The following is a 12,006-nucleotide window of genomic DNA, read 5'->3' as shown; positions in this document are numbered from 1 at the left end:
TTATCTATAAAAATCAGTCAAGGGACTCACGAAATAAAAAGATGTAAAGTATGACACCACATAACTAAAATGTGGGGAGGAGAGGAGTAAAGAATGGGCTCAAACTTAAGTGACCATCAACTTAATATAGACTGCTATATGCCTAAGATGTTATATACAAAACAAATGGTAACCACAAATCAAAAACAAGTAATATATATTCAAGAAAATAAAGAGAAAGAAAGCCAACTTATGGTGAGAGAAGGGAGCAAGAGAAGAAAGGAACAGAGAAGATCTACAGAAACAATCACAAAACAAATAACAAAATGGCAATAAATACATACCTATGAATAATTACTTTGAATATAAATGGACTAAATACTCCAATCCAATCAAAAGACATAGGGGGACAGAATGGATAAAAACAAAAAGACCCACCTATATGCTGCCTATAACAGATTCATTTCAGACCTAAAGATACATGCAGACTGAAAGTGAGGGGGTAGAGAAATATTTACCATACAAATGGATGTGAAAAGAAAGCCAGGATAGCAATACTTAGATAAAGTAGACTTTGAAACAAAGATTGTAACAAGAGACAAAGAAGGACATTACATAATCATTAAGAGGGCATTCCAACAGAGGACATAATAATTGTAAATATTTATGCGTTCAACATGGAAATACCCCAATACTAAAGCAGTTAATAACAAACAAAGGAACTAATCAATGGTAATACAATAATAGTAGGGGACTTTAACACCCCACTGATATCAATGGACAGATCATCCAAACAGAAAATCTACAAGTAAAACATGCAGTGTGTGAATGACACACTGGACCAGATGGATTTAACAGATATATTCAGAACATTCCATCCTAAAAGAACAGAATACACATTATTTTCAAGTGCACATGGAACATTCTCCAGAATAGATCACATGTTAGCGCACAAAACAAGTCTCAACAAATTCAAAAAGATCAAAATCATGCCATTCATCTTTTCTGACTATAACACAATGAAATTATAAATCAACCACAAGAAAAATTTTGGAAAGACCACAAAATACATGGAGATTAAATAACATGCTACAAACAATAAATGTGTCAATTAAGATATCAAAGAAGAAATAAATGCATGGGGGACAACTGAAAATGAAAATACAATGGTCCAAAATCTTTGGGACACAGCAAAAGCAGTTCTAAAAGTTTATAGCAATACAGGCCCACTTCAAGAAGCAAGAAAAACCCCAAATAATAACCTAAACTTACACCTGAAGGAGTTAGAAAAAGGAGAACAAATAAAATGTAAAACCAACAGAAGAAAGGAAATAATAAAGATTAGAGCAGAAATAAATGATATAAAAACTAAAAAAAGTCAATGAAAACAGAAGCTGGTTCTTTGAAAAGATCAACAAAATTGGTAAACTTCTAGTCAGGTCCATCAAGAAGAGAGAGAAAGAGAGAGAGAGCTCAAACAAAATTAGAAATTAAAGAGGAGAAATAGCAACCAACATCTCAAAAATATAATGGATCTTAAAAGAATATTATGAAAAAGCATATTCCAACAAACTGGACAACCTAGAAGAAATGGATAAATTCCTGTAAACATATAACCTACCAAAACTGAAGCAGGAAGAAATAGAAAATTTGAACAGACTGATTACCAGAAAGGAAACTGACTTAGTAATCAAAAAACTCCAAACAGAAGTTCTGAACCAGATGGCTTCCCAAGAGAATTCTACCAAACATTTAAAAAACAGTACTTGGGGCTCCTGGGTGGTTCGGTCAGTTAAGTGTTTGACTCTTGATTTTGGCTCAGGTTATGAATCATTCTTACAGTTCGTGAGATCAAGCCCTGTATCAGGCCTGCACTGACAGCATGGAGCCCGCTTAGGATTTTCTCTCTCCCTCTCTCTCTGCCCCTCCCTCATTTGTGCTCTCTTTCTCTCTTAAAATAAATAAAAATTCAATTTAAAAAAATAGTTCTCAAACTTTTCCATAAAACAGAAGAGGAAGGAAAGCTTCCAAATTCATTCTATGAGGTCAGCGTTATCCTGATTCCAAAACCAGATAATCATGCCACAAAAAAAGAGAACCACAGGTCAATATCTTTAATGAACGTAGATGCAAAAATCCCCAACAAGATGTTAGCAAATTGAATCCAACAATACATTTTAAAAAATCATTCACCATGGCACAAAAACAGACACATAGACCAATGGAATAGAATAGAAACCCCAGAACTAGACCCACAAACGTATGGCCAACTCATCTTTGACAAAGCAGGAAAGAACATCCAATGGAAAAAAGACAGTCTCTTTAACAAATGGTGCTGGGAGAACTGGACAGCAACAGGCAGAAGGTTGAAACTAGACCACTTTCTCACACCATTCACAAAAATAAACTCAAAATGGATAAAGGACCTGAATGTGAGACAGGAAACCATCAAAACCCTAGAGGAGAAAGCAGGAAAAGACCTCTCTGACCTCAGCCGTAGCAATCTCTTACTCGACACATCCCCAAAGGCAAGGGAATTAAAAGCAAAAGTGAATTACTGGGACCTTATGAAGATAAAAACTTCTGCACAGCAAAGGAAACAACCAACAAAACTAAAAGGCAACCAACGGAATGGGAAAAGATATTTGCAAATGACATATCGGACAAAGGGCTAGTATCCAAAATCTATAAAGAGCTCACCAAACTCCACACCCGAAAAACAAATAACCCAGTGAAGAAATGGGCAGAAAACATGAATAGACACTTCTCTAAAGAAGACATCCTGATGGCCAACAGGCACATGAAAAGATGCTCAACGTCGCTCCTCATCAGGGAAATACAAATCAAAACCACACTCAGATATCACCTCACGCCAGTCAGAGTGGCCAAAATAAACAAATCAGGAGACTATAGATGCTGGAGAGGATGTGGAGAAACGGGAACCCTCTTGCACTGTTGGTGGGAATGCAAACTGGTGCAGCCGCTCTGGAAAACAGTGTGGAGGTTCCTCAAAAAATTAAAAATAGACCTACCCTATGACCCAGCAATAGCACTGCTAGGAATTTACCCAAGGGATACAGGAGTACTTATGCATAGGGGCACTTGTACCCCAGTGTTTATAGCAGCACTCTTAACAATAGCCAAATTGTGGAAAGAGCCTAAATGCCCATCAACTGATGAATGGATAAAGAAATTGTGGTTTATATACACAATGGAATACTATGTGGCAATGACAAAGAACGAAATATGGCCCTTTGTAGCAATGTGGATGGAACTGGAGAGTGTGATGCTAAGTGAAATAAGCCATACAGAGAAAGACAGATACCATATGGTTTCACTCTTATGTGGATCCTGAGAAACTTAACAGAAACCCATGGGGGAGGGGAAGGAAGAAAAAAAAAAAAGAGGTTAGAGTGGGAGAGAGCCAAAGCATAAGAGACTCTTAAAAACTGAGAACAAACTGAGGGTTGATGGGGGGTGGGAGGAAGGGGAGGGTGGGTGATGGGTATTGAGGAGGGCACCTTTTGGGATGAGCACTGGGTGTTGTATGGAAACCAATTTGACAATAAATTTCATATATTGAAAAAAAAATCATTCACCACAATCAAGTGGAATTTATTCAAGGGATGCAATAGTGGTTCAACATTCATTAACCAACCAATGTGATACGTCACATCAATTAAGAGAAAGGATAAAAACCATACAGTCATATGGTTTTTCAATAAATGCAGAAAAAATGCACATTTCAATAAATGCAGAAAAAAACATTTGACAAAGTATAAATTCCATTCATGATAAAAACACTCAACAAAGTAGGTTTGGAGGAAATATACCTCAACATAATAAAGACCATACATGAGGGGTGCCTGGGTGGCTCAGTCGGTTAAGCATCTGACTTCAGCTGAGGTAATGATCTCATGATTCGTGGGTTTGAGCCCTGCATTGGGCTCTGTGCTGACAGCTCAGAGCCTGGAGCCTGCTTCAGATTCTGTGTCTCCCTCTCTCTTTCCCTCCCCTGCTCAAGCTTGCTCTCTCTCACTCTCTCTCTCTCTCACTCTCTCAAAAATGAATAAACATTAAAAAAAAACATTTTTAAAAAAATAAAAGCCATACATGAAAAACTCACAGCGAACACCATACTCAACAGGGAAAAACTAAGAGCTTTTCCCCTAAGGTCAGGAACAAGACAAGGATGGCCACTCTCACCACTTTTATTCAACACAGAAGTGGAAGTCCCAGCCACAGCACTCAGACAAGAGTAAGTAATGAAAGGCATCCAAACTAGTAAGGAAGAAATAGTAAAGGAAGAAATAGTAAATAGTAAGAAAGGAAGAAATAGTAAGGAAGAAATAGTAAAACTTACACTATTTGCAGATGACATGATACTATATATAGAAAACCTCAAAGACTCCATCAAAAAACTACTAGAACTGATACAGGAATTCAGTGAGGTTGCAGGAATGTATAGAAAACAATGTATAGAAATTCACTGCATTTCCATACACTATTCATGAAGCAACAGAAGGAGAAATTAAGAAAACAATCCTTGGGGCGCCTGGGTGGCACAGTCGGTTAAGCGTCCGACTTCAGCCAGGTCACGATCTCGCGGTCCGTGAGTTCGAGCCCCGCGTCAGGCTCTGGGCTGATGGCTCGGAGCCTGGAGCCTGTTTCCGATTCTGTGTCTCCCTCTCTCTCTGCCCCTCCCCCATTCATGCTCTGTCTCTCTCTGTCCCAAAAAAAAAAAAAAAAAAAAAAAAAACGTTGAGAAAAAAGAAAACAATCCTTTACAATTGCACCAAAAATAATAAACTTAACCAAGGAAGTGAAAGCCCTGTACTCTGAAAACTATGAATCACGGCTGAAACAAATGTAAGATGACACAAATAACGACATTCCATGCTCATGTATTGAAAGAAAAAATATTGTTAAAATGCCCATACTACCCAAAGCAATCTACAGATTTAATGCAATCCCCATCAAAATACCATCAGCATTTTTTCCAGAACTAGAACAAACAATTCTGAAATTTGTATGGAACCACAAAAGACCCCAAAGAGCTGAAGCAATCATGAAAAAGAAAAACAAATTTGGAGGTATCACAAGTCTAGATTTCAAGTTATATTACAAAGCTGTAGCAATCAAAACAGTATGGAACTGGCACAAAAATAAATACATAGATCAATAGAATGGAATAGAGAGTCCAGAAATAAACCCACAATTATATGGTCAATTAATCTTCGAGAAAAGAGGCAAGGATATACCATGGGAAAAAGACAGCCTCTTCAGCAAATGGTGTTGGGAAAACTGGGCAGCAATATGCAAAAGAATGAAACTGAACCATTTTTTTTATACCATACACAAAAATAAGCTCAAAATGGATTAAGGACCTGGTTAAATGTGAGACCTGAAACCATACAAATCCTAGAAGAGAGCACAGGCAGTAATCTCTCTGACATTGGCCATAACAAAATCTTTCTAGATATGTCCCCTGAGGCAAGGGAAACAAAAGCAAAAATAAACTGATGGGACTATTTCAAAATATAAAACTTTTGTACCACAGAGGAAATAACCAAGAAAACTAAAACACAACCTACTGAGCAGGAGAAGATATTTTTAAAAGACATACCCAATAAAGAATTAGTGTCCAGGATATATAAAGAACTTAAATAATTCAACACCAAAAAAGCAAATAATCCAGTTAAAATATACAGATGGCAAACAGACACATGAAAAAATGCTCATTATCAGGGAAATGCAAATCAAAACTGCAACAAAATATAACCTCACACATGTCAGAATGACTAAAATCAAAAACACAAGACACAAGTATTGGCAAGGATGTGGAGACAAAGGAACACTTGCACACTGTTGATGGGAATGCAAAATGGTGCAACCACTGTGGAAGATAGTATTTAGGTTCCTCAAAATATTATAAATAGAATTACCATATGATCCAGTAATTGCACTACTGGTTATCTACCCAAAGAACATGAAAACAATAAGTTGAGGGGTTTATGCACCCCTGTATCTATTGCAGCATTATTTATAATAGCTGAATTATGGAAGCAACCCAAGTATCTACCAATAGATGAGTGGATAAGAAGACGTGATAGATAGATGACAGATAGTAAATAGATAGCTATATAGATAATGGAATATATATAATATATAGATATATAATAGAATAGAATATTATTCAGCCATTAAAAAAGAATGAAATCCTGCCATTTGCAGCAATACGGATGGATCTAGAGAGCAAAATGCTAGGTGAAATAAGCCAAAGAAAGAAAAATATCATATTTCACTCATATGTGGAATTTAAGAAATTTAAAAAAAAAACAGCAGCAAAGGGGGAAATAAGAGAAAGAGACAAAACAAAACAAAACCAAAAATAGAAAACAAACAAAACAAAAAAAATCGGACCCTTAACTATAGAAAACTGATGGTTACTAGAAGAGAGGTGGGTGGGGTGATGGGTGAAATAGGTGATGGAGATTAAAAGTACACCCATCATGACGAACTCTGAGTCATGTAGAGAATTGCTGAATCACTATATTGTACACTTGGAGCTAATATAACACTGTGAGTTAACCACACTGCAATTTAAAAATCTTAAAAAAATAAGAAAGAAATGTACCCTCTGAATTAGTAACGAATGAGTGAGTGAGTGAAGAATTAAGTAATAAATGTAAATACTACAATAATTACTAAGGAATGCAAAAGTATTTGAAAATATGAAAAGACAAATCATGATTTGGGTTGTAAAGATAATAATGCAAATATCCTTCCCAAAATAACTAATAACTTTAATGTAATTCTAATGAAATTCCCAAGGGTTTAGAAAATTGACAAAAATATTCTGAAGTTCACCTGAATGAAAAAAGAGACAGGAAGAGCTACAAATTTTTTTAATCCAGAATAAAACAAGGGAATTACACTACCAGAGTAAAATATGTAATGAAATAATATTAACAGCAATGTGAGAGACGGGCAGGAAAAAAGCCCCGATGATATCAATCCCATAAATGATAAGAGACAGAAACGGACCCAAGGATAACATTTGAATTTAGTATAAAAAGCATTCATTGGGGCACCTGGGTGGCTCAGTCGGTTAAGCATCCGACTTCAGCTCAGGTCACGATCTCGCGGTCCATGAGTTCGAGCCCCGCGTCGGGCTCTGGGCTGATGGCTCAGAGCCTGGAGCCTGCTTCCCATTCTGTGTCTCCCTCTCTCTCTGCCCCTGCCCCGTTCATGCTCTGTCTCTCTCTGTCTCAAAAATAAATAAACATTAAAAAAAATTAAAAAAAAAAAAGCATTCATTGCTTCTCATGATTCTGAAATTTTGGTATGTCTCTGAATAGACAGTTTATTTCCACCTCATATTGTGTGGACTACAGCACCTCAGCTGGGGCTGGATGTTCCAAGATGGCTTTGATCATGTGTCTGGTGCTTCATCTGGGGTGGCAGGATTGGACTGAGACTGGCTGGGCCTTCCTCCCTGTCCCCCACCCACCTCCCTTCCTCTCTTCTCTCTCTCTCTCCCACACACTCATCTCTCTCCCTCCCTCACCATCAATATCTCTCCCCCTGGATTCTGTTGGTAATCTAGTGTGAGTTTCTTTACACAGTGGCTGATAATGTCAAGAGAACCAGAACCTAAGCTGTCTGGTCTTCAAAGGCCTACAGGTAGCACAGCACAACCAAAGCTGCTTCTATTGGCCAAAGCAAGGCACACCAGCCCAAGTTCAAAAAACGGTGAATAAACTAATTCTTGACTGGAGGACTTTCATGTGTATACATTGTCCCATTGCTCATGTCTACTTCTGCAGACAACCTGCCAAAATAAATTTGTTATTATTAGGAAATAGGTATGCACACACACACTCACACACACTCATACACCGAGTGTTTACTTGGGCCCATTTGGTTTTGCAGGCTAACTCTATCAAATATTCTCTTCCAAAAGATGGAAAAATAAGGAATGCTCCCCAATTCACTTTGTATTGCTTATATAGCCTTGATTCCAAGGTATATACTACTGCAAGAAAGGAGAATTGGCCAGTCTTATTTAAAAATATAAATCAAAAAGTACCTAGATAAAATATTACCAAATTGAATCCAGCAGTGTATAAAATAAATAATACATGGTGTTCAATTGCAGATGGGTTCACATCTGAAAACCTAATTAGTTTAATCTAAACACTTTCACAAAGTAGAATAGGAAAGAAATGAACATATCAATGGATGAGGGAAATTATTTTTTAGTATTCAAAAATAATTCATGACTTTAAAGAACTCCTAGCAAATAAAAGTAAAAGTGAGCTTCCTTAACCTGATAAACAGAATCTACTGAAAACCTATAACAATAACCCTGAATGGTGAGAAGTTAGCATTGCTTCAAAGACAGGAACATGATAAGGGTACTCACAATCAATACTTCCATTCAACATTGTACCAGATGCCCTAGCCAGAGGGGTAAGGAAAGAAGAAAAGATAAGTGGCATACAGGTTGGAGAGGAAGAAACAAAACAATTATTTCCTGATGATATTTTATAACATTCAGAAACTCCAAGAAACTCTTCACATAAACTACCAGAGCAAACAATACAATTTAGCTAAATTGTTGTATAAAAGGTCAATATATAAAATCAGTGCATTCTCCTACATTAATAATCCAATAAAGCTGGTATGGGTTATTCAAAAAAATAACATTAAAATTAGCTATTATAAATTTAAAACAAAGCATATCTTGATCCCAAGGAAACTCCTGTGAATTAATATTAATTTTTTAAAATATTTTTTAATGTTTGTTTATTTTTGAGAGAGAGAGAGAGAGAGAATGAGCAGGGGAGGGGCTGAAAGAGAAGGACACACAGAATCTGAAGCAGGCTTCAGGCTCCAGAGCTGTCAGCACAGAGCCTGACACAGGGCTCAAATCCATGAACCACGAGCCCGTGACCTGGGCTGAAGTTGGATGCTCAACCGACTAAGCCACCCAGCCACCCCAATATTAATGTTTTAATGAAGCTTTTGGAATATCAGAAATTATAGATGAATGTCTAAGTAAATGGAAAGAGATTTTCCAAGTGTAAAGGCCATGAAAGATTCAGAAAGCAAATAACTGATAAATTAGACTCCATAAAGCATGTTAAATGATATAAAAACTATCATAACACTTAAGTGATGTACTGGAAAAACAGCCACAAATAAGGCAAAAAGTTGATACCCTTAATATGCAAAGCATACTTCTAAGTCTTAAAAGCCATTGGAAAAACACTACTGCTCCCAATAAAAATAGTAGCAAAGAAAATTTGTGTAAGAAAATATCACTTATAATCATGTGAATAAAGGCTAGTCTTACCATAATAAAATAATTGCTTATTAAAATAACAGCGATGTGTTACTTTTTCACCAACAAATGGAAAATAACACCAGGAAAATGCAATTTGTGTGCTATGAGACAAGTCTTTTCCCACATTGCCATTAGGAGTTGAAGATACACAACCGTACTCTGGGCTGTATTTACAGAGCACAATATAACATACTATGTCTGACCCACTATCCAGGTCCATTTATAAACCTATTTATATATCCATTATCTATTTACATATCCCAGAAAATAATTATATATTTATATACTTTATACTTTTTTTTTTTTACAGAGAGAGAGAGAGAGACAGAGACAGAGAAAGAGAGAGAGAGAGACAGTGTGCGAGTGGGGGAGAGAGGCAGAGGGAGAGAAAGAGAAAATCTTTTTTTTTTAATATTTTTTTAAAGTTTTTATTTATTTTTGAGACAGAGAGAGACAGAGCATGAGCAGGGGAGGGGCAGAGAGAGAGAGGGAGACACAAAATCTGAAGCAAGCTCCAGGCTCTGAGCTGTCAGCACAGAGACTGACGCGGGGCTTGAACTCACAGACTGTAAGATCATGACCTGAGCTGAAGTCGGATGCTTAACTGACTGAGCCACTCAGGCACCCCGAGAAAGAGAAAATCTTAAGGAGACCCTGTGCTCGGTGCAGAGCCTGATGCCACAATCCTAGGATCATGACCTGAGCCAAAATCAAGAATTGGACACTCAACCAACTGAGCCACTGAGGTGCCCCCATACTTTATACATTTTTAATATATATATTTATTCATATATTTTATACATTATTATATTTAATATATCTATATTATGGAATTATGTGTGAATGTATATATATGTATGTACAAAATTGTTCATGATATGACTTGAACTATAGAAAAACTGAATATGAAATACCAAATGATTAAATAAATTATGGCTCACCGGTAATTGATTTCAAATTTTGATATGCTTGGGAACTCTTCTTTAAGGAGAATTTTGTGCAGAAGCCCAGTATCTAAAGTAGTTCATTGTGAACCTGTTTGAAAAGTGCAAGGGAAGCCATGGAATCCATTGGGCTTGCTTCTCCCAATTCTTGCTTCTCCCAAGCCCTGTGGTGGCCCTTAAGACACCTCTATGAATCCCCAAGACTACATGGAAAACTGAGAAGAAAAGACACCACTATACAATATTATAAGACTACTGAATTCATACTTCAAAAAATTTGTAATGATGAGAGCAAAGGCTCATAATATATCACATAAAAATTAATATACACAAAACTTCATTTTATATGATCACAACTAGATAAATATATGTATGTAAATATCTGGTGATTCTATTTTCTTCTTTAAAGTTATCCATAATTTTCAGCTTTCATACCAAAACCATGAATTCCTTTCATTATTAGGGGGAAATGGAAAATTATTAACAAACATGTGTAGTTTGCATTCAGGCCCTCTAGTTCATGCTAGAATTATTATATGCATCTGTAGAAAAAAAAAACTTGGAATTTTTAAGAAAGTTTTATTAGAAACAGCTAAAGAGCTCTCCAATAATCTACCTCTGGGACATTTATCTTCGGTGTTATTTGGAGCACATCTGAAATCAATTAGAGCCCCCCAACTGGCTTCAGGAGGCTGTGTGCGCCTCCAGCCATCTCCACAGCAAATTGCCTCAGCCGTGGTCAAAGTCAAAATTTCTCAGTTGCCTTGGTTGACCTAGAAATGTTTTATGTAATTTGCCATTATCTGGAAGGGAAACAGTTGTTAGAAAATAAATCTTTTCTGACTTTGTCTTGTTAAAGGGGTGCCAAGAAATGTTCTTCATCATTCGGACATACCAGAAGAAAAATAAGAAATATTCAGTAAAATAAATGGAATCTCCAAAGTAAATCCAAAGAAAAATCACTGTTAATCTATCTCTAGAGATACAAAGTATAGAGTGATTTACTTTTTAATCTTTGAATGCCAGAAATAGGGTATCTATAAGGACTGAATACGGAAATAAGAGGCAGAATTTTTATTTTTCTTTCCTTCCTCCATTCAGTACGTACTTACCAAAAAAAAAAAAAATCTATAATGAGAAGGTAGTGTACTCGGGGCTGGGAATAGAAATTCATTCATAGTAGAGGAGAGGATGGAGGCAGAAATATCCAGTGCTTCCACTAACCCATGTAGCTTTACTCTGATGATCACTAATCTCAAATGGTCCCCTAGAGCCTCCAGGTGATTCAACTATATTTAAGTAGCTCATTCACTTGCCTACTCTACACGGTTAGTTTGTACCTTTTTCTGTGTCCTCACATGTCCAACGCTTCCTCCCCTTCTCTCTCGGATGCTGAGACTGCTTGCTTGTTCACTGAGAAAACAGAAGCAACAGGAAAAGATTTTGACGTACTCCCCACCATGTCTGCTGACATACGGGCATGTGTGCCCTGATCCTCCATCATCCCTCCTGTGGCTGTGGATAAACTCATGGCCTCCGAGCTGAGACCAAGCCCTTCACTTGTGTGGGAGATTTCATCCCTCTCACCAACTCAAGAACACGACTTCAACAATTGTTTCCTCTCTCCCCTGCTTCTTCAGTTTCCCTCTGTCTGCTGAGTCGTTCACAACAGCACACAAAAATGCTAGATCTTAAAATGAAACCCTCACTTGACCCCACATTCCCTCCCAG

At 37.0% G+C, this 12,006-nt stretch overlaps 1 protein-coding gene across 14 annotated transcripts in view; it reads right to left on the bottom strand.

The window, feature by feature from the left end:
* Window positions 1-12,006, bottom strand: part of LPAR1 (lysophosphatidic acid receptor 1) — a 355,096-nt gene that overhangs the window by 231,638 nt on the left and 111,452 nt on the right. For 6 of the 14 annotated variants that reach the window (XM_058694577.1, XM_058694571.1, XM_058694580.1 and 3 more), the window contains 2 exons: window positions 11,616-11,688; window positions 10,273-10,366 (listed from right to left, as the gene is read on the bottom strand). The exons of 3 other annotated variants lie outside the window; for them this stretch is intronic. The gene's annotated coding sequence lies outside the window, so the exon portion shown is untranslated. The remainder of the gene's footprint in view (window positions 1-10,272; window positions 10,367-11,615; window positions 11,689-12,006) is intronic. 5 more of the 14 variants (XM_058694572.1, XM_058694583.1, XM_058694575.1 and 2 more) reach the window with 1 other exon arrangement.

The sequence above is a fragment of the Neofelis nebulosa genome, chromosome 12, assembly GCF_028018385.1.
Source record: "Neofelis nebulosa isolate mNeoNeb1 chromosome 12, mNeoNeb1.pri, whole genome shotgun sequence".
NCBI lineage: Eukaryota > Metazoa > Chordata > Mammalia > Carnivora > Felidae > Neofelis > Neofelis nebulosa.
This window is presented reverse-complemented; position numbering and strand designations above follow the sequence as displayed.